We start from the raw sequence: 18,962 nt of genomic DNA on the forward strand, positions 1-18,962 counted from the left end.
TAAGATTGATAACAATAAGACACCTTGACTTGCCCAAGCTACTTAGAAAAGATAGCATCCCAACCTTAGCAAGGCTTTATACACATCCAGTAATTGTCTCCGTTTGTATTACGCCTCCATATTAGAGTCTAAAACCAGCAGTATACGCCTCTGAATTGTACGTCTTGACTTAGGCCAGTGGTTCTCTCTACCACTGATACCATTGGGGATCACACAGTAGCTCCATGATTGTTCCTCCTTTGGGAAGGTAGCAGAACCAGACTGCATGGAAGGTGAGTGAAAACCCATTTTACCAAAGTTGGGCCAACATGATGGGGGAGGAGGAGGTCAAATTACCTGTTAAGTGGGTGCATATGGTGACCACAAAATCTTTCTTGCTCATCTTTTGGAAACCCCGGACCCTAATGTTACCCACCCCTCAGAAATCCTGACACTTTAATCCTGGTTTCCAATTGTAACATGATGATAGGTAAACCATGTTTAAAATCCGCAAACGTTCTGCTTCCTCACCTACAGGGGTATCCTGACTCTCCAAAGCCAGCAATCTGGGCTTCAGTTTAGTCTTCTTGTTTGCAGCATCTCGGCTCTTCTGCACAGTTCCCAGTCGTGCCTACACAGAAGCTGCGGTTTCGCCTTTCTGTCCAAATTTTGTTAATGCCAGTTAGTGCTTAGAACTCTTTTAGTCCTTTGATTACTTCAAAGTTAGTATCCTTTTGAGTCAGGGAGTCCTGTTTTTTTCTAATACATTGGTATGAGTGCATGCAGGTGATGTACATATAACCGGTCTGTAACATTGTTTTCCTTACCTGTTTACTGTAGCATAGTTTGCACAAGGCATCACGCGCCCTGCTTTTGTGTCTACATACAATGTTTGATTATGAGCGCATTTCCCTGCACGCTCTGTGGGGATTTGAATTCCTCTCAGTTAGTAGTGGCACCGTGCCGAATAAAAACATTTGTACCTTCTGCTCCTGGCCATCTGTTTTCTACAAGCTTGAAGTGATGACCATTTTAATTATAAGGTGCTTTAATATGATCATTTGTTGATGTCAATGAACTTGTAACAAATTTATGAACAAGTTTATCCTTAAGCAATGAGTTATGCCTCAAACTACTATCTGAAAGATTCAGGACGTTCAGCTGTCCCAAAATGTTTCATACTCAGTGTTGTACATAACCGCTTCATGGTGGTAGATCATCTTTATCTTCACTAAATGTGGACATTACCATGTCCTGCTTGTCTTCAACTTTCTGTTTTCGGTTTATAATGTGTTGCATGATATGAAATTCAGTCTGCAGATGCCTATTTTTTCACATCCATTCTCCTCATGTGAATGGGTGATATATTTGCAGCCTCCCAGCTCACTTCAATTCTACATTTGGCTAAGAGAGATGTTAAAGCAACTTTTCCATTTCATTGGATGATCAAACAAACCCAATGAGCACACTCCTGGGTTAACCTCAAGTGAACACAGAGTTGTCTCCTTGTGTATTTTCAATCAATCAATTAATCAGGCGTTGCTTATATAGCCAGCTACTCACCTGTTAGGGTCTCAAGGTGCTGGTGGAGGGGGGATGGGGGGGATTGTGTAGCTACCATCAGTGATGTGGTTCTCTATAAAGCCATGTCTTCAGCTCCTTCGTGAAGATGAGGATGGATGTAGTTTGTCTGAGGTGAAGCAGGAGGGTGTTCCAGGCCGTGGCTGCGATGTGGGAGAAAGAGCATCCCCCTGTTCTTGTTCCTGATGCGGGGTACTTTGGCGAGGGAGAGCTGGGCTAATCTGAGGGACCTGTGGGGTGTGTGGAAGTTTAGTCGGCTGTTCAGGTAGGCTGGTCCGCTGTCATGGAGGGCTTTGTGGGAGTGGATGAGAATCTTGAAGGTGATTCTTTTTTCTATTGGAAGCCAGTGAAGTGTTCGCAGGTGCTGAGAGATGTGGCAATGTCGGGGCAGGTCGAGGACCAGTCTGGCAGCGGCGTTCTGGATGTTCTGTAGTCTGCGGGTGAGCTTCTTGTTGATCCTGGCATAGACCGCGTTGCCGTAGTCCAGTCGGCTGGTGTTAAGAGCGTGTGTGACGGTATTTCTGTGTTCCAGGGAGATCCACTTGAAGGTCTTGCGTAGGAGGTGGAGGGTGTGGAAGCAGGTGGATGTGACTTAGCTGATTTGGTGGTCCATGTTGAGTTTGGCATCCAGGATGACCCCGAGGTTTCGGCCTTAGTTCGTGGGGGCGGGGTGGGTTTCCGAGGGTGGGTGGCCACCATGAGTCGCTTCATGCTTTGGGTTGTGGGCCCATGATGAGAACTTCTGTCTTGTTTGCGCTGAGTTGGAGGCAGCTGTTTTTTATCCAGTTGGCTACTGCTCCCATGCCTTCGCGGAAGTGTGTCTGGCTATGTTGGGTTCGTTGGATAGTGAGAGGATGAGTTGGGTGTCGTTGGCGTAGGAGACGATGTTGATTCCGTAGCTTCTGATGATGGCGGCCAGTGAGGTCATGTAGATGTTGAACAGAGTAGGGCTGAGGGAGGATCCCTGGGGGACTACACAGGTGGTGGGTGTGGGGATTTTCACCACAGCTTGCTTATAGGATGTCAGTACAAAGCGGTTTGATGCATGTGAAGGCATTCAGAACATTGTGCAGAATATCTGAAGTATCTTACTGAATTTGAGTCAAATATAGTACTCAGTTTAGAGGGAGTTAGATAGGTTTAGTGTAGGTAGTCAAACTGCAACAGTTTGTAACATGTATTTCTGGATATGTCTCCCCCTTTCCTCTGTTTCTCTGCCAACAAGTAATCCTCATTTATCCTTAATTGGTATTAAAGGTCGGACTGTAGTTTGAAATAGTCTGTATAGGGTGGAAACAGCCGTACCATCTGAGCCTACTGACAACAGGGCTTCTAAAATATTTTCGTCCATTGATTGTACTGTACCCATACACCATGCCAATCTGGCAGCTTTAGTTAGCTTGCTCTAGGAAAGGAATTGTCCCCGTGGGGTGTTATATATAATCCTTTCCAACATCTGCAGATTTTCTCAAGAGATCATTACTATGTATATCTTTCACTGTTTGAATTCCACAGATTATCAATATTTCTTTAACATTAAGGAAAGCCAATTCCACAAATAAAAACAGGCACTAGTGATAATGCTGATGAGTACAAGAACACTGCCCCACATTTTTTTTAAATATACCTGCTCCAAATTTTCAAGCTTTATTGAGCAGTCTGGGCATTGCACAGCCATCCTTCTTCGGAGTACCCAAATAAGTATCTAGGTTCACCTCTACCTTTATATATTCACCCTCTTGTGTAGCAACTGGAGCCATCCATTTAGTTATTGCTGCATCTGTTCTGCTATGTGCTACAATTCGAAGTCAGGTACTCCCAGTCCTCCTCTTCGAAGCTTGAGGCAAATCTTATCTAGAGTTACCCTGTGTCCATCATTGTTCCAAATCAGTCCTAACAGTGACTTGTCTAATTGCGTAATCAAGGACCTTCATAATTCTGCTTGCCAGTTAATGAAATAGTACAGCAGGCAGGGAAGATTTTTGACAGGGCAGTCCTGCCCATGACTGATGCAAGCAAACTTTTCCAGAAGGCTCCTAGGTTTCATATCACACTAAGCGCTCTACCTGTTTTACTAGAATTTCTATATTATTCAGCATGATATATATTAGAATCCATATGTATTTGAAAGTGTTTCTAGCCCATTTCAATGGACCCTGTTTTACTGTGTCTAGAGTTTCATCTGTGACTTGTATTCTTTTCTATTCTGTTCTGTGCTGATTTCTAAAGTGCATGGTTACCCGGAGGCCTCACCATGCTACCAGGGGTCACTAAATGAGCATGAGTAATAAATGGGGGCACAGCCAGGCTTTGCGCTGTTTCCTAAACCGTATCTAACGATGTTGGGTTCTTAGTTCTAAGGGCAGTGTATTCCACAGTTTAGGGGTGAGGTGAGTGAAGGATCTTCCATCCCATCTTGTTCTTCTGATTTTAGGCACCTTCAAGAGACGGACAGTAGAGGATCGTGATGACTTACTGGAGGTGTAAGGTGTCAACAGTACTCTAATCACGGAAGGTCCTTTAGAGTAGATTGCTCTGCGCACCATACATAGCAATTTAAATGTTCTTCTTTTTTCTCAACAGGGAGCCAGTGGAGGAAGGCCAAGGCATTTTTAGCCGAGGTGAATTTCTGGACTTTCAGTAGAGTACTTGCGGCTGCATTTTGGACTAACGGGTGTCTTTTGGAGACATATTTAGGTGCGCCAATGTATAGTGAGTTCCCATACTCCAGACAGGAGAGCACCAGTGCCTGGACCACTGTTCTTCTGGACTTGGTGGGTAGGAGGGCTAGGATTGTTCGGAGGGTTCTGAGGATGCCAAAGCAGGTTGCTACAAGCTTTTTGCCTGTGCATCCATAGAAAGAGTTGTCCAGCCCCATACCTAAACTTTTTATGGTTGGAGGAATGCCCCAAACACTTCAGCCAATCTAGAGATATTTTGCGGCCTGGTATGTTCCCTAAAATCATAAACTAAGTCTTTTCCCCGCTCATTTTAAGGCAGCAGTTTGCATCCAACTGGTCACTTTTTCTAAGCAGGGAGACAACTGTCTGATGCTTGTCCCAGGAGTGAGGGAGACCAGTTGTGTGTTGTAGGCATATGAGATGATCTATGGCCCAAATTCGTGGGCAATGTCCTCTAACGGGCGCATATAGATATCAAAATGTGTGTGACTGAGGCAGGAGCCCTGCAGTACCCCACACATTTGATAGAGATATCTAGTTGCAGATTCCTTACCTTAGAATTTCCCCAGGTGTCAATCTGGATCCGGACAGTTATCTCCCTGGTGTGCCGTTAGGTGGCATTGAATGGCTCTTTGTCCGTTGTTGGTTGTTGTCTGCGCCAGATATGACGACGTGGGTCCTATATAGGCCCACCCGTATGCACTGATGTCAGTTCTTTTATTTCCGCGTCAGCCAGCGCTGATCCATAGAAAGAGCTACCCCTCAGTCGTTTTTTGACTGGCCTTTTTAGACTTTTGTCAAACCTCTTTTGGTTATACACTTCTGGTGCGTCGAGGGATGTCTTCGTACAAGACCGGTTTCAAGGCCTGCGAATCCTGTCTTCGGGCAATGTCCATGATGGATCTCCACCTCGTGTACCTTTGGTATTTGGAGCATGACCACAACCCAAAGTCGTGCTCTCGGTGCCAGGCCATGAATCTGAAAGCTTTGAGGTAGCGCTTTCTAAAGCTCATGGCAGCCCATCACTTGGCTCTACGCAGGTCCCAATCTCAGTCTAGAGGAAGGTCTCTAGACCAGTCGTGGAGCCCCTCCTCTTCGTCCTCCCACTCCAAGTCCTTTGGACGATAGCGTAAGTCGAGGCATAAGAAGAAGTCGAAGAAAGCTAGATCCGGACAAGCACTGATCGTATCACCTGAACGCTCCCGGCGCCACCCATGCCCCCTAATGGCATTGCCCCCATCCTCATTGCCGACTCCAGCACAGAGCCAGATGGGCATCGTACAATGGCGAATCTGGCGCCAACAGATGGCTTGCCCTCCATGTTGGACCCTGAGCCTTATTGCTATGGGCTATGTTACGATGAGGAACGGGAAGAAGTCGCTGGACCCTTTGGAATGCTAATTTCAAGACCCAATGGACTGGCATACAGACTTGGATGAAGCCAGTGGACTGGATACTCCACCAGATACTGGCATGCTCTCTCCCCCTACCATGTCTGCGGAGGAGGAAGCTTCATATTCTGTGGTGGTGCGGAGAGTAGCCGAGGACCTGAACCTTGAGCTGCCTTCAGTGGCAGTCAGGACTAACCTCCTAACAGAAGTGCTTCAGTCTGGGGCTTCCTCCTGTGAACCCCTGCTTCCCTTTAATGAAGCCCTTACAGATGTCGCACTGGGTACTTGGTCCAAACCCAGCACAGGGGTTCCTGTGAACAGGACAGTTGCCCGCCGCCAACACCCGACACCCGGTAACCCAGGTTTCCTGATACAACACCCCACCCACGAGAGCATGGTTATCCAAGCTTCCACCTCCCGGGCGCATTTCCTTCCGCACCCCTGGATAGGGAATTCAGGAGGCTGTACACATTTGGGAAGAAGATGTTTTCTTCCGCCAGTCTGGCATTGCGGTCCGTGAACACCATATGCCTTTTGGGCCATAATTCTCATGCTGTGGAATATGGTTGCGCAAATGCTGCCGGAGTGCACAGGTCCCAGAGGAGGCCCAGGCTGTACGTTCCCAAGCAGTTGCTGATGGAAGAGACGCAGCAAAGTTCACAATCCGAAGTTGACTTGACACGTCCGACTCACTGGGCAGATCGGTTGCATTGACAGTGGCCCTTAGGAGCCACGCCTGGTGTAGGACGACTGGCTTTTCAGGGGATGTCCAAGCCAATCCTATGGGCATTCCCTTTGATGGCACCCGTCTCTTCAGAGAGAAAGCAGATTCGTCGCTCAAGCGTTTCAAGGATTCTTGTTCTATGGCCAGGTTCTTGGGCCATGCGGCGGCCTCTCATCCCTCTGTCTGCTTTTTCAGCCCTTTTGTGGCTACAGAAGGGGTGCCCAACCATGTGTGTTCCACTCCAGCCACTGTACCACACATGCTGCCCAGCCTCAGTGTGTCCGGGGACGTGGGATCCACCGTCCTCCTGAACCAGGGAGCCAGTGGTCTGGCCAGTTGCCGACTGCCCCGCTGCTGCCTCCAAACCTTTCTAGTCTGACGATTCCCCAAGAGAGACCAGTCGGAGGCAGGATCCACTTTCACCTGCTCGGCTGGCAGTCCATCACGTCAGACAGGTGTGTTTTACAGATAGGCCAAAGGGGCTACTCCCTCTCCTTCAAGACTAATCCTTCCATCCATGACACCATCCTACGATCAGATGACCGAGGATCACTTGGCACTTCTCTGAGAGGAAGTTATATCTCTCTTAGCCAAGGGAGCCATAGAGAAGGGTCCCTGTACCAGACGTAGGTCAAGGTTGTTATTCCTGCTACTTTCTGGTGCCTAAAAAGGACAAGGGCCTTCACCCTATCCTAGACCTTCGGCCCCTCAATCTCTTTCTCAAGAAGTAAAAGTTCAAAATGCTCAATGTGGCTCTGCCTTGCAGAGTACTCTAGCATTGGACTTGCAGGAGAGGTAGGACTTGCAGGAGAGGTATTTCCAAATTCCTGTCCTGCCTGCCTGACCAAAGAGACCACTAATAAGTTCAGTGAATATCCAAGTGCATCTGCTCAGCCCCTGCTGATAGCAAAGTGGAGTCTTACAGTTGTGGGGTCAGCCATCCATGTCAGCATATTTCATTATCTCATGGAGATGAGGTTTCAGTACCTCATTTTACTGCACGCTATCAGAGATCATAGGTGTCAAAACTGGTGCCATCCAAAGGGAATCTCTAGGTCTTCTTGGTCCTCAAAAGACTGGGGGGCATAAACATCCAAGAATGGTCCTGCACATGGTCCTGTAGAAGTGAACACCTCTACCAGTTTACACTGCATACTGCTGGCAATACAAGACCCGTGCACTGCTCGGGGAGAGATATCTGCGCCCCACTCAGCTCCTTACAGAGGCCCGCAGAGGCCTCCTCTCAGTCACTCTAGCCTCTCCTCGGATCTGCTAGGTTCCCACTTGCCTCACTAAAGTGCCTCTGGTTTCCTCGCAGCTCCATACCATCAGGAAATAAGTCTGTTCGATGGCATCTGTCGCTGTAGATACACATGGTATGCATGAGCTCGCCATCTGGTGTTGGGTCGGAGTGTTACAAGTTGTTTTTCTTCGAAGAAGTGTTTTCGAGTCACGGGACCGAGTGACTCCTCCTTCTGTGCTCATTGCGCATGGGCGTCGACTCCATCTTCGATTGTTTTCTTTCCGCCATCGGGTTCGGACGTGTTCCTGTCGCTCCGGGTTTCGGAACGGAAAGATAGCTGAAAACGGAAGATTTTCGACGGTATCGTTGCGATCCGGTTCGAGATAGACACATACGACGACGCGTTGAACATCGAAGCGCTTCGGTGCCCTTCGGGGTAGATTTCGGCACCCCGTCGGGGCCTAGTCGGCCCGACCGCGTGGAGAACAACGCCGATGGAACGGACCCCGTTTCGATTCTGCCCCGAATGCCACAACAAATATCCTTATACGGACCTACACTCGGTCTGTAACCTGTGCCTGTCACCCGAGCACAGCGAAGAATCCTGTGAGGCCTGTCGGGCGTTCCGGTCCCGAAAAACTCTGCGCGACCGTCGAGCGAGAAGACTGCAGATGGCGTCCACGCCAAAGGAGCGTCGACAGTTCGAGACAGAAGAGGAACAGGAGGAATCCTTTTCCATCCAGGATTCAGACTCCGACGAGCTAGACTCTACAAAAACTGTGAGTAAGACGTCGAGATCAGAACTTAAAAAAGGAAAGAAGGCCCAGGGGACGCCACTGCCAACCGGCCATGGCTCCACCCAAATTCTCGGTGACCAACAATCGGCACCGAAAAAGGCCCATTCAGTGTCGAGATCGTCCGACTTCGGTCGAGACACCGGCACGCAGCCTCCTCGGGACCGAGAGAGTGCTAAACAGAAGCATCGACACCGAGAGTTCGGTGTCGACACGGATCGACGCCGAGACAGTGGCGCCGAAGACCATAGAGGCCAAGAATTTTCGGCACAGAAAAAGAGGAAGGTTACCTCGGAGCCGAAAAAACAATCAACAGGGTTTTCGGAGCCGAAAAAAGCGACATCAGACCCTGTTTCAGGCTCCTATACTGAAGAGCATTCTATGTCTTCACAAATGAAGAAACATAGATTTGAACAAGAACTGCAATCCACTGACGTGGATCACACGCAAAAGCGTATCTTTATTCAGCAGGGGACTGGGAAGATCAGTACCCTTCCACCTGTCAAACGAAAGAGAACGCTTCAGTTTACTCCTCAGCAACAAACAGCACAAAAGGTAACACCTCCTCCCTCGCCTCCACCTGTAACTCCGGCTTCACCAACTTACACCCCGTCACATTCGCCAGCTCACACCGCCATGAGCCACGATGACCAAGATCAGGATGCGTGGGACTTGTACGACGCACCAGTGTCTGATAACAGCCCAGACACATACCCAACTAGGCCATCACCACCGGAAGACAGCACAGCCTACTCACAAGTGGTGGCTAGAGCAGCACTATTCCATAATGTGGAACTACACTCGGAACAAGTAGAGGATGATTTTTTATTTAACACCCTCTCTTCAACCCACAGCTCCTACCAAAGCCTGCTGATGCTCCCAGGCATGCTACGCCATGCAAAGGACATTTTCAAGGAGCCAGTTAAAAGTAGGGCAGTGACGCCTAGGGTGGACAAAAAGTATAAGGCGCCTCCTACGGACCCTGTATTCATCACCTCTCAGCTGCCACCAGATTCTGTGGTGGTAGGGGCTGCCAGAAAACGGGCAAATTCACACACTTCTGGGGATGCACCTCCCCCAGATAAAGAAAGCAGGAAGTTCGATGCAGCCGGGAAGAGGGTTGCTGTCCAAGCAGCAAACCAGTGGCGCATCGCAAATTCACAAGCGCTGCTAGCGCGATACGACAGAGCCCACTGGGATGAGATGCAGCATCTCATTGAACATCTCCCAAAAGATCTGCAAAAAAGAGCAAAACAGGTTGTTGAGGAGGGTCAAAACATTTCCAACAATCAAATACGCTCCTCCATAGATGCAGCAGACACGGCCGCAAGGACCATTAATACGTCGGTTACCATCCGTAGGCACGCATGGCTCAGAACGTCTGGATTCAAGCCAGAAATTCAGCAGGCAGTGCTTAACATGCCAGTAAACGAAAAACTTCTGTTCGGTCCGGAGGTCGACACAGCCATAGAAAAGCTCAAGAAGGACACTGACCCTGCCAAGGCCATGGGCGCACTCTACTCCCCGCAGAGCAGAGGATCTTATAACACCTTCCGCAAAACACCTTTTAGAGGAGGGTTTCGGGGTCAGGCCACACAAGCTAGCACCTCACAGTCCGCACCGCCCACCTACCAGGGACAGTACAGGGGAGGTTTTCGGGGCCAGTATAGAGGGGGGCAATTCCCTAGGAATAGGGGAAGATTTCAAAGCCCCAAAACCACTACCAACAAGCAGTGACTCACACGTCACTCACCCCTCCCACACAACACCAGTGGGGGGGAGGATACGTCAATATTACGAAGCATGGGACAAAATAACTACAGACACATGGGTCCTAGCAATTATCCAACATGGTTATTGCATAGAATTCCTGCAATTCCCTCCAGACATACCACCAAAATCACAAAATTTATCAAAATACCATTCACAGCTTCTAGAGATAGAAGTTCAAGCACTACTGCAAAAAAATGCAATAGAATTAGTACCAAGCACACAAATAAACACAGGAGTTTATTCACTGTACTTCTTGATACCAAAAAAGGACGAAACACTGAGACCAATTCTAGACCTCAGAGTAGTAAACACATTCATCAAATCAGACCACTTTCACATGGTCACACTACAAGAAGTGTTACCATTGCTCAAAAAACACAACTACATGACAACCCTAGACCTCAAGGACGCATATTTCCATATACCAATACATCAATCACACAGGAAATATCTAAGGTTTGTATTCAAAGGAATACATTACCAATTCAAAGTATTGCCTTTTGGTTTAACAACCGCTCCAAGAGTATTCACAAAATGCCTAGCAGTAGTCGCTGCACACATCAGAAGGCAGCAAATACATGTGTTCCCGTATCTAGACGACTGGCTAATCAAAACCAGTTCGCTCACACAATGCTCAAACCACACAAATCAAGTCATACAAACCCTCTACAAACTAGGGTTCACCGTCAACTTTGCAAAATCAAACATTCTGCCAAGCACAGTACAGCAATATCTAGGAGCCATAATAGACACGACAAAAGGAGTAGCAACGCCAACTCCACAAAGGATCCACAATTTCAACAGAGTCATTCAACACATGTCTCTAAACCAAACAATACAAGCAAGAACAATACTACAGCTCCTAGGCATGATGTCCTCATGCATAGCCATTGTCCCAAACGCAAGACTGCACATGAGGCCCTTACAACAGTGCCTAGCCTCACAGTGGTCTCAAGCACAGGGTCACCTTCTAGATCTGGTGTTGCTAGACCGCCAAACTTACCTCTCGCTTCTATGGTGGAACAGTATAAATTTAAACATAGGGCGGCCTTTCCAAGACCCAGTGCCACAGTACGTAATAACAACAGATGCTTCCATGACAGGGTGGGGAGCACATCTCAATCAACACAACATAAGAGGACAATGGAACATACATCAAACAAAACTGCATATAAATCATCTAGAATTATTAGCAGTTTTTCAAGCACTAAAAGCTTTCCAACCAATCATAACCCACAAATACATCCTTGTCAAAACAGACAACATGACAACGATGTATTATCTAAACAAACAAGGAGGAACACATTCAACGCAGTTAAGCTTGTTAGCTCAAAAAATATGGAAGTGGGCAATCCACCATCAAATTGGTCTAATAGCACAGTTTATTCCGGGGATCCAGAATCAGCTGGCAGACAATCTCTCTCGAGATCACCAGCAAGTCCACGAATGGGAAATCCACCCACAGATTCTGAACACCTACTTCACACTCTGGGGAACACCACAAATAGACTTATTTGCAACAAAAGAGAACGCAAAATGCCAAAACTTCGCGTCCAGATACCCACACAAGCAATCCCAAGGCAATGCCCTATGGATGAACTGGTCAGGAATATTTGCTTACGCTTTTCCTCCTCTCCCTCTCCTTCCTTACCTAGTAAACAAATTGAGTCAAAACAAACTCAAACTCATTTTAATAGCACCAACTTGGGCAAGACAACCCTGGTACACAACACTGCTAGATCTGTCTGTAGTACCACACATCAAACTGCCCAACAAACCAGATCTGTTAACGCAACACAACCAACAGATCAGACACCCGGACCCAGCATCACTGAATCTAGCAATCTGGCTCCTGAAATCCTAGAATTCGGACACTTACAACTTAGCCAAGAGTGTATGGAAGTCATAAAGCAGGCCAGAAGGCCATCCACTAGACACTGCTACGCAAGTAAGTGGAAAAGATTTGTTTGGTACTGCCTTCATAATCAGATACAACCACTAGACGCAACTCCAAAACATATAGTAAATTACTTGCTCCATTTACAAAAAGCAAAGCTAGCCTTCTCTTCTATTAAAATACACCTTGCAGCAATATCTGCATACCTGCAAACTACCTATTCAACTTCCTTGTATAGGATACCAGTTATCAAAGCATTCATAGAAGGGCTTAAAAGAATTATACCACCAAGAACACCACCTGTTCCTTCATGGAACCTAAACGTGGTTCTAACAAGACTCATGGGCCCACCTTTCGAACCCATGCACTCTTGCGGAATACAATTCCTAACCTGGAAAGTTGCCTTTCTCATCGCCATTACATCTCTAAGAAGAGTAAGTGAAATTCAAGCGTTCACAACACAAGAGCCTTTTATACAAATACATAAAAATAAGGTCGTCCTACGACCTAATCCAAAATTTTTACCAAAAGTTATTTCACCATTCCATCTAAATCAAACGGTAGAACTACCAGTTTTTTTCCCACAGCCAGATTCTGTGGCTGAAAGAGCACTACATACATTAGATGTCAAAAGAGCATTAATGTACTACATTGACAGAACAAAAAACATCAGAAAAACTAAACAGCTATTTATTGCATTCCAAAAACCTCATGCAGGTAACCCAATATCAAAACAAGGTATAGCCAGATGGATAGTTAAATGCATCCAAATCTGCTACCTTAAAGCAAAAAGACAACTGCCCATTACTCCCAGGGCACATTCAACAAGGAAAAAAGGTGCTTCAATGGCCTTTTTAGGAAACATCCCAATGCAGGAAATATGTAAGGCAGCCACTTGGTCTACGCCTCACACATTCACCAAACACTACTGTATAGATGTGCTATCCGCACAACAAGCTACAGTAGGTCAAGCTGTATTAAGAACTCTATTTCAGACAACTTCTACTCCTACAGGCTAAACCACCGCTTATGGGGAACTAACTGCTTACTAGTCTATGCATACCATGTGTATCTACAGCGACAGATGCCATCGAACTGAAAATGTCACTTACCCAGTGTACATCTGTTCGTGGCATCAGTCGCTGAGATTCACATGGACCCACCCACCTCCCCGGAAGCCTGTAGCAGTTCAGAAGTTACCTTCAATTTTGTACATTTGTATATATATTATTTAATCCTTTAATAGGTACATACTTACATTTCTCATTGCGCGGGCACTATTACTATAGTACAACTCCTACCTCACCCTCTGCGGGGAAAACAATCGAAGATGGAGTCGACGCCCATGCACAATGAGCACAGAAGGAGGAGTCACTCGGTCCCGTGACTCGAAAACACTTCTTCGAAGAAAAACAACTTGTAACACTCCGACCCAACACCAGATGGCGAGCTCATGCATACCATGTGAATCTCAGCGACTGATGCCACGAACAGATGTACACTGGGTAAGTGACATTTTCATTTTACCGCACGATGAGAGAGATTTCTCCATTGATTTCCACCAACCCCTCTCACCTAGAGGACTTCCTATCCCACTTGGATGCAGTTCATTGTTCAGGGTTCCAGCGATGCAATATGGTGCTTTAGTGTCAGGATGCAGTTTTTGGTTAGTGCCCACGTAGGATGCAGTCTGTTGGGTTAGTGCTCCTAGGATGCAGTGTGATGGGCTTAGTGGCCCTAGGATGCTGTGCAGTTTTGGTTAGGGCTCCTAAGGTGCAATGTGGTGGGTTAGTGTCCTTAGGATGCAGTGTGGGAAGCCAGTGTCAGGATGCCGTGGTTTGTTTTTGGTTAGTGCCCCTAGTGTGCAGAGTTTTGGTTAGTGTCCCTAGGATTCAGTGTGGCCGGTGTCTCTAGGATGCATTGTTTTGGTGAGTTGGCCCTAGGATTTAGGGCCAGATGTACCAAAGGATTTTACCCATTCTGTGTCTATGGGAAAAAGCTTTCGTACATATGGCCCATAGTGTTGTGGGTTAGTATCGGGATGCAGTGCACTGTTTTTAGTTAGTGTCCTTAGGATGCACTGTGGAGGGTTAGTGTAACCAGGATGCAGTGTGGTGAGTTAATATCAGGATGCAGTGCACCGTTTTTAGTTAGTGCCCCTAAGTTGCACTGTGAAGGGTTAGTGTACCCAGGATGCACTGTGGTGGGTTAATATCACGATGCAGTGCACTGTTTTGGGTTAGTGCCTCTAAGATACAGTATGGTGAGTGAGTGTTCCTAGAATACAGTGTGGTGGGTTAGTGTTCCTAGGCTGCAGTTTGGTGGGATAGTGGATGCAGTACATTGTTTTGGCTAGGGCCTTTAGACTGCAGTATGGTGGGTGAGTGTTTATAGGATGCAGTGTTCTGGGTTAGTGGCAGGAGGCAGCATAGTGTTTTGGTTAGTGTCCCTAGGATGCAGTGTGGTGGGTTAGTAACAGGACGCAGTCTTGTGGTTTTCATTAATGTCCCTAGGATGCAGTGTGGTGGGTTATTGTCAGGGTGCAGTGCACTGTTTTTAGTTAGTGCCCAAAGGATGCAGTGTGGTGGGTTAGTAACAGGACGCAGTGTTGTGGTTTTCATTAATGTCCCTAGGATGCAGTGTGGTGAGTTATTGTCAGGACGCAGTGTGGTGAGTTAGTGTCGGGGTGCAGTGCACTGTTTTTAGTTAGTGCCAAAAGGATGCAGTGTGGTGGGTTAGTGTCTGGATGCAGTGTACTGTTTTTGGTTAGTGTCCCTAGGATGTGCTGTAGTGGGTTAGTATCCCTAGGATGCAGTGTTGTAGGTTAGTGTTCCTAGGATGCAGTGTGGTGGATTCGTGTCTGGATGCAGTGTACTGTTTTTTGGTTAGGGTCTCTAGGATGCAGCGTGGTGGGCTAGTGCCCCTAGGATGCAGTGTGGTGGGTTAGTGCCTTAGGATCCAATGTGGTGGGTTAGTGTGAGGATGCAGATTTTTGGTTAGTGCCCCTTGGATGCAGTGTGGTTTATTAGTGTCAGGCTGCAGTGTGATTAGTGGCCAAATGAAATGCACGGTTTTTAGTTAGTGCCCATAGTATGCATTGTGGTGGGTTAGTGTATATAGGATGCAGTGTGGTGGATTAATGTTCCTAGGATGCAGTGTTTTAGTTAGTGTCCCTAGAATGCAGTGTGGTGGGTTAGTATCAGGACCAGCGCAGTGTTTTTGATTAGTGTCCCTAGGATGCTCTCAGGATGCAGTGCATTGTTTTTGGTTAGTGCCCATAGGATGCAGTGTGGTGAGTTAGTGCCTATAGGATGCTGTGTGGTGGTTTAGTCTCTAGGGAAATGTAGTATGTTGGTTAGTGTCAGGATGCAGTGCACCATTTTTGGTTAATGTCCATAGGATGCCATTCCCTGGTTTTGGTTAGTGTCCCCAGGATGCAGCGTGGTGGATAAGAGTCCCCAGCATCAGTGGTTGTTTAGGTGTCAGGAAACAGTGTGCTATTTTTGGTTAGTGTCCCCGGGATGCAGTGTGGTTTGTTTGTGTCGGAATGCAGTACACAGTTTTTGATTAATGCCCTTACGATGCATTGTGGTGGGTTAGTGCCCCCTATAATGCAGTTTAGTGGGTTAGGGTCTCTAGGTTGCAGTGTGGTGGGTTAGTGCCCCTAGGATGCAGTGTAGTGGGTTAGCGTCAGAATGCAGTGTGGTGAGTTAGTGTCCCTAGGAAGCAGTGTAGTGGGTTGGTGTCAGGATGCAATGCACTGTTTTTTGGTTAGTGTCGCTAGGATGCAGTGTGATGGGTTAGTGGCCCTAGGATGCATTGTGGTGGGTTACTGCCCCTAGGATGCAGTGTAGTGGGGTAGTGTCAGAATGCAGTGTGGTAGGTTAGTGCCCCTAGGATGCAGTGTATTGGGTTAGTATCAGGGTGCAGTGCACTGTTTTTGGTTAGTGTCCCTAGTATGCAGTGTGATGGCCTCGTGTCCCTAGGATGCATTGTGGTGGGTTAGTGTCCCTAGGATGCAGTGCACTGTTTTGGTTAGTGGCCCTAGGATGCATTGTGGTGGGTTAGTGTCAGAATGTAGTGTGGTTGATTAGTGTCAGGATGCAGTGCAGTATTTTTGGTTAGTGTCACTAGGATGCAGTTTGGTGGGTTAGTGTCCCTAGGTTGCAGTCTGGTGGGTTAGTATCAGGATGCGGTGCACTGTTTTTGGTTAGTGCCTCTAGGATGCATTGTGGTGGGCTAGTGTTCCTAGGTTGCAGTGTGGTTTACTAGGGCTCCTAGGATGCAGTGTAGTGGGTTAGTGTCAGAATGCAGTGTGGTGAGTAAGTGTCCCTAGGATGCAGTGCGGCTGGTTAGTGTCCCTAGGATGCAGTGTAGTGGGGTAGTGTCAGAATGCAGTGTGGTAGGTTAGTGCCCCTAGGATGCAGTGTATTGGGTTAGTATCAGGGTGCAGTGCACTGTTTTTGGTTAGTGTCCCTAGTATGCAGTGTGATGGGCTCGTGTCCCTAGGATGCATTGTGGTGGGTTAGTGTCCCTAGGATGCAGTGCACTGTTTTGGTTAGTGGCCCTAGGATGCATTGTGGTGGGTTAGTGTCAGAATGCAGTGTGGTGAGTAAGTGTCCCTAGGATGCAGTGCGGCTGGTTAGTGTCCCTAGGATGCAGTGTGTAGGGTTAGTATCGGGATGCAGTACATTGTTGTTGGTTAGTGTCCCTAGGATGCATTGTGGTGGGTTAGTGTCAGGATGCAGTGCACTGTTTTTGGTTAGTGTCCCTAGTATGCAGTGCACTGTTTTTGTTAGTGTCCCTAGGATGCAGTGTGCTGGGTTAGTGTCCCTAGGATGCATTGTGGTGCGTTAGTGTCAGGATGAAGTGCACTGTTTTTGGTTAATGTTCCTAGTATGCAGTGTGGTGGGTTAGCGTCAGGATGCAGTGTGGTGGGTTAGTGTCAGGATGCAGTGCACTGTTTTTGGTTAGTGTCCCTAGTATGCAGTGAGGTGGGTTAGTGTCAGGATGTAGTGCACTGTTTTTGGTTCGTGTCCCTGGGATGCAGTGCACTGTTTTGGTTAGTGTCCCTGGGATGCAGAGTGGTGGGTTAGTGTCCCTAGGATGCAGAGTGGTGGGTTAGTGTCCCTAGGATGCAGTGTGCTGGGTTAGTGTCCCTAGGATGCATTGTGGTACGTTAGTGTCAGGATGAAGTGCACTGTTTTTGGTTAGTGTTCCTAGTATGCAGTGTGGTGGGTTAGCGTCAGGATGCAGTGTGGTGGGTTAGTGTCAGGATGCAGTGCACTGTTTTTGGTTACTGTCCCTAGGGTGCAGTATCTAGGGAAATGTAGTGCGGTAGATTAGGGTGCCTAAAGCGCAGTGTGCCGAATTAATGCCCTTGAGTGCAGTGCAGTGGTTTAACGTAGCTCCCCTACGCTGCAGTGCAGTGTGTTGCTGGTTTCCTGTGATGGCTTAAATAGAGGTTAAGATATTGCCTCCAGCGGTTAAGGGCTTACATGACCCCAGATAAATGTTGTGAAGAGTTTTAAATGGCCCTACCTTACCCGAGGCAGCGCTGCTGGGATCGAGACTGTAGAATTGCTTGCCTGAGCTTACGGATGCAAGCATTTCACAATAGGTTTTTATTTTTTTGCTCAATGGTTCTTGGTGGTGTTCTGTGCCTTCTACGATTAAGGCTGTATAGTTGTCTTTTGCGAAATAGAAATATATAAAATATAATTTTTTTTAATGAATAAGTGGTGACCTGCTAGAATACCATTCAGTGAAATGGATTAATGCCCCTTGAATGCAGTGCAGTGGGCTTTACTTATGCATTAATTTCTTCAAGACACGCAGAAGTGTGCTGGAAGAAACCGGGAAGATGATTGAAGTTGACTGTCATCTTCAGGTCATGAGTTCATATCCCATCAGGGTCAACAGAGCCTTCCACTCTTCCAAGGTTGATAAACAGGGCACCATTAAATTGGGTAATAGTAACAGCTGTGATTTACAGCGTTTAGAAGCAGCAGAAACAACAGTGTTATGTGAAGCACTATACAAATCAGGATATTCTGATGTTCCTTCAGTGCTTAATTTGTGCTTGTTGCTTCCGGTGCGGGGCATCAGCACTTATTTTTGAGTGCTGGCACTTATTTTTCTGCTTCAAACATTTACTGCGAGCAAAAGACACATATCGGAAAGACGGAGGAAGAGAAAAACGAAAAAGCGTCACAAAGGGAGATAGCAGAAAGCTGCAAGAGTGAGCTGAAGGGGCAGGGAGTGACTTGAAATGGATTGAAGAGACCCGAGATGGATTACGCTGCCTCAGTATTCTGTGCTCACACATTTAATTGCAGCCGCCGCATGTTCAACAGGAAGGCTTTGGGCACCGGCACTGTGTTCCTTGGAGGCACTGCTGCTTAGTTGGCTGGCGCCACTGTGGTGGAGTGAAATGTTGATTGTAGCCCACTGTAGTTTGTTACAGTGGCGGCCGGCAGCTTTAGGAGGGAGGGGGGTGAGCGGGAAGCACACACACACACTCATTCTTTCACACACACACAAGCACATCCATTAACAACACTCATAACATTCAAACATGCACGCACACACCAAACATTCATTTTAAAAGAACATACACACTTACCTTCAGCCTCGGAGGTCCCAGGAGGGTTGGGACTGCTGCCTTCAGCCAATGAGAGAAGGCAGCAGTCCCAGCCTCGTCACAGAGATGGATGGGGTCAGTGAGACTGCTGACCCCACCCCACCCCACTCTGTGACGAAGTGTCACTGATTGACACTCACCCTGGGCGCTTCAGGACTTAAACCTGAAGCGTCCAGGTCGAAGTCAATGGGTGACGCTTTCCTCATCACCCAGGGGAGGGCCTTGAGGCACCTTTGCTGAGCCGAGGAGGTCACGT

At 47.4% G+C, this 18,962-nt stretch overlaps 1 protein-coding gene across 1 annotated transcript in view; it reads left to right on the plus strand.

Annotated features, from left to right (window-relative positions):
* Nucleotides 1-18,962, plus strand: part of XRCC5 (X-ray repair cross complementing 5) — a 490,394-nt gene that overhangs the window by 348,776 nt on the left and 122,656 nt on the right. The gene's annotated exons all lie outside the window — the stretch shown is intronic.

The sequence above is a fragment of the Pleurodeles waltl genome, chromosome 3_2 (assembly GCF_031143425.1).
Source record: "Pleurodeles waltl isolate 20211129_DDA chromosome 3_2, aPleWal1.hap1.20221129, whole genome shotgun sequence".
NCBI classification, from domain to species: Eukaryota; Metazoa; Chordata; class Amphibia; order Caudata; family Salamandridae; genus Pleurodeles; species Pleurodeles waltl.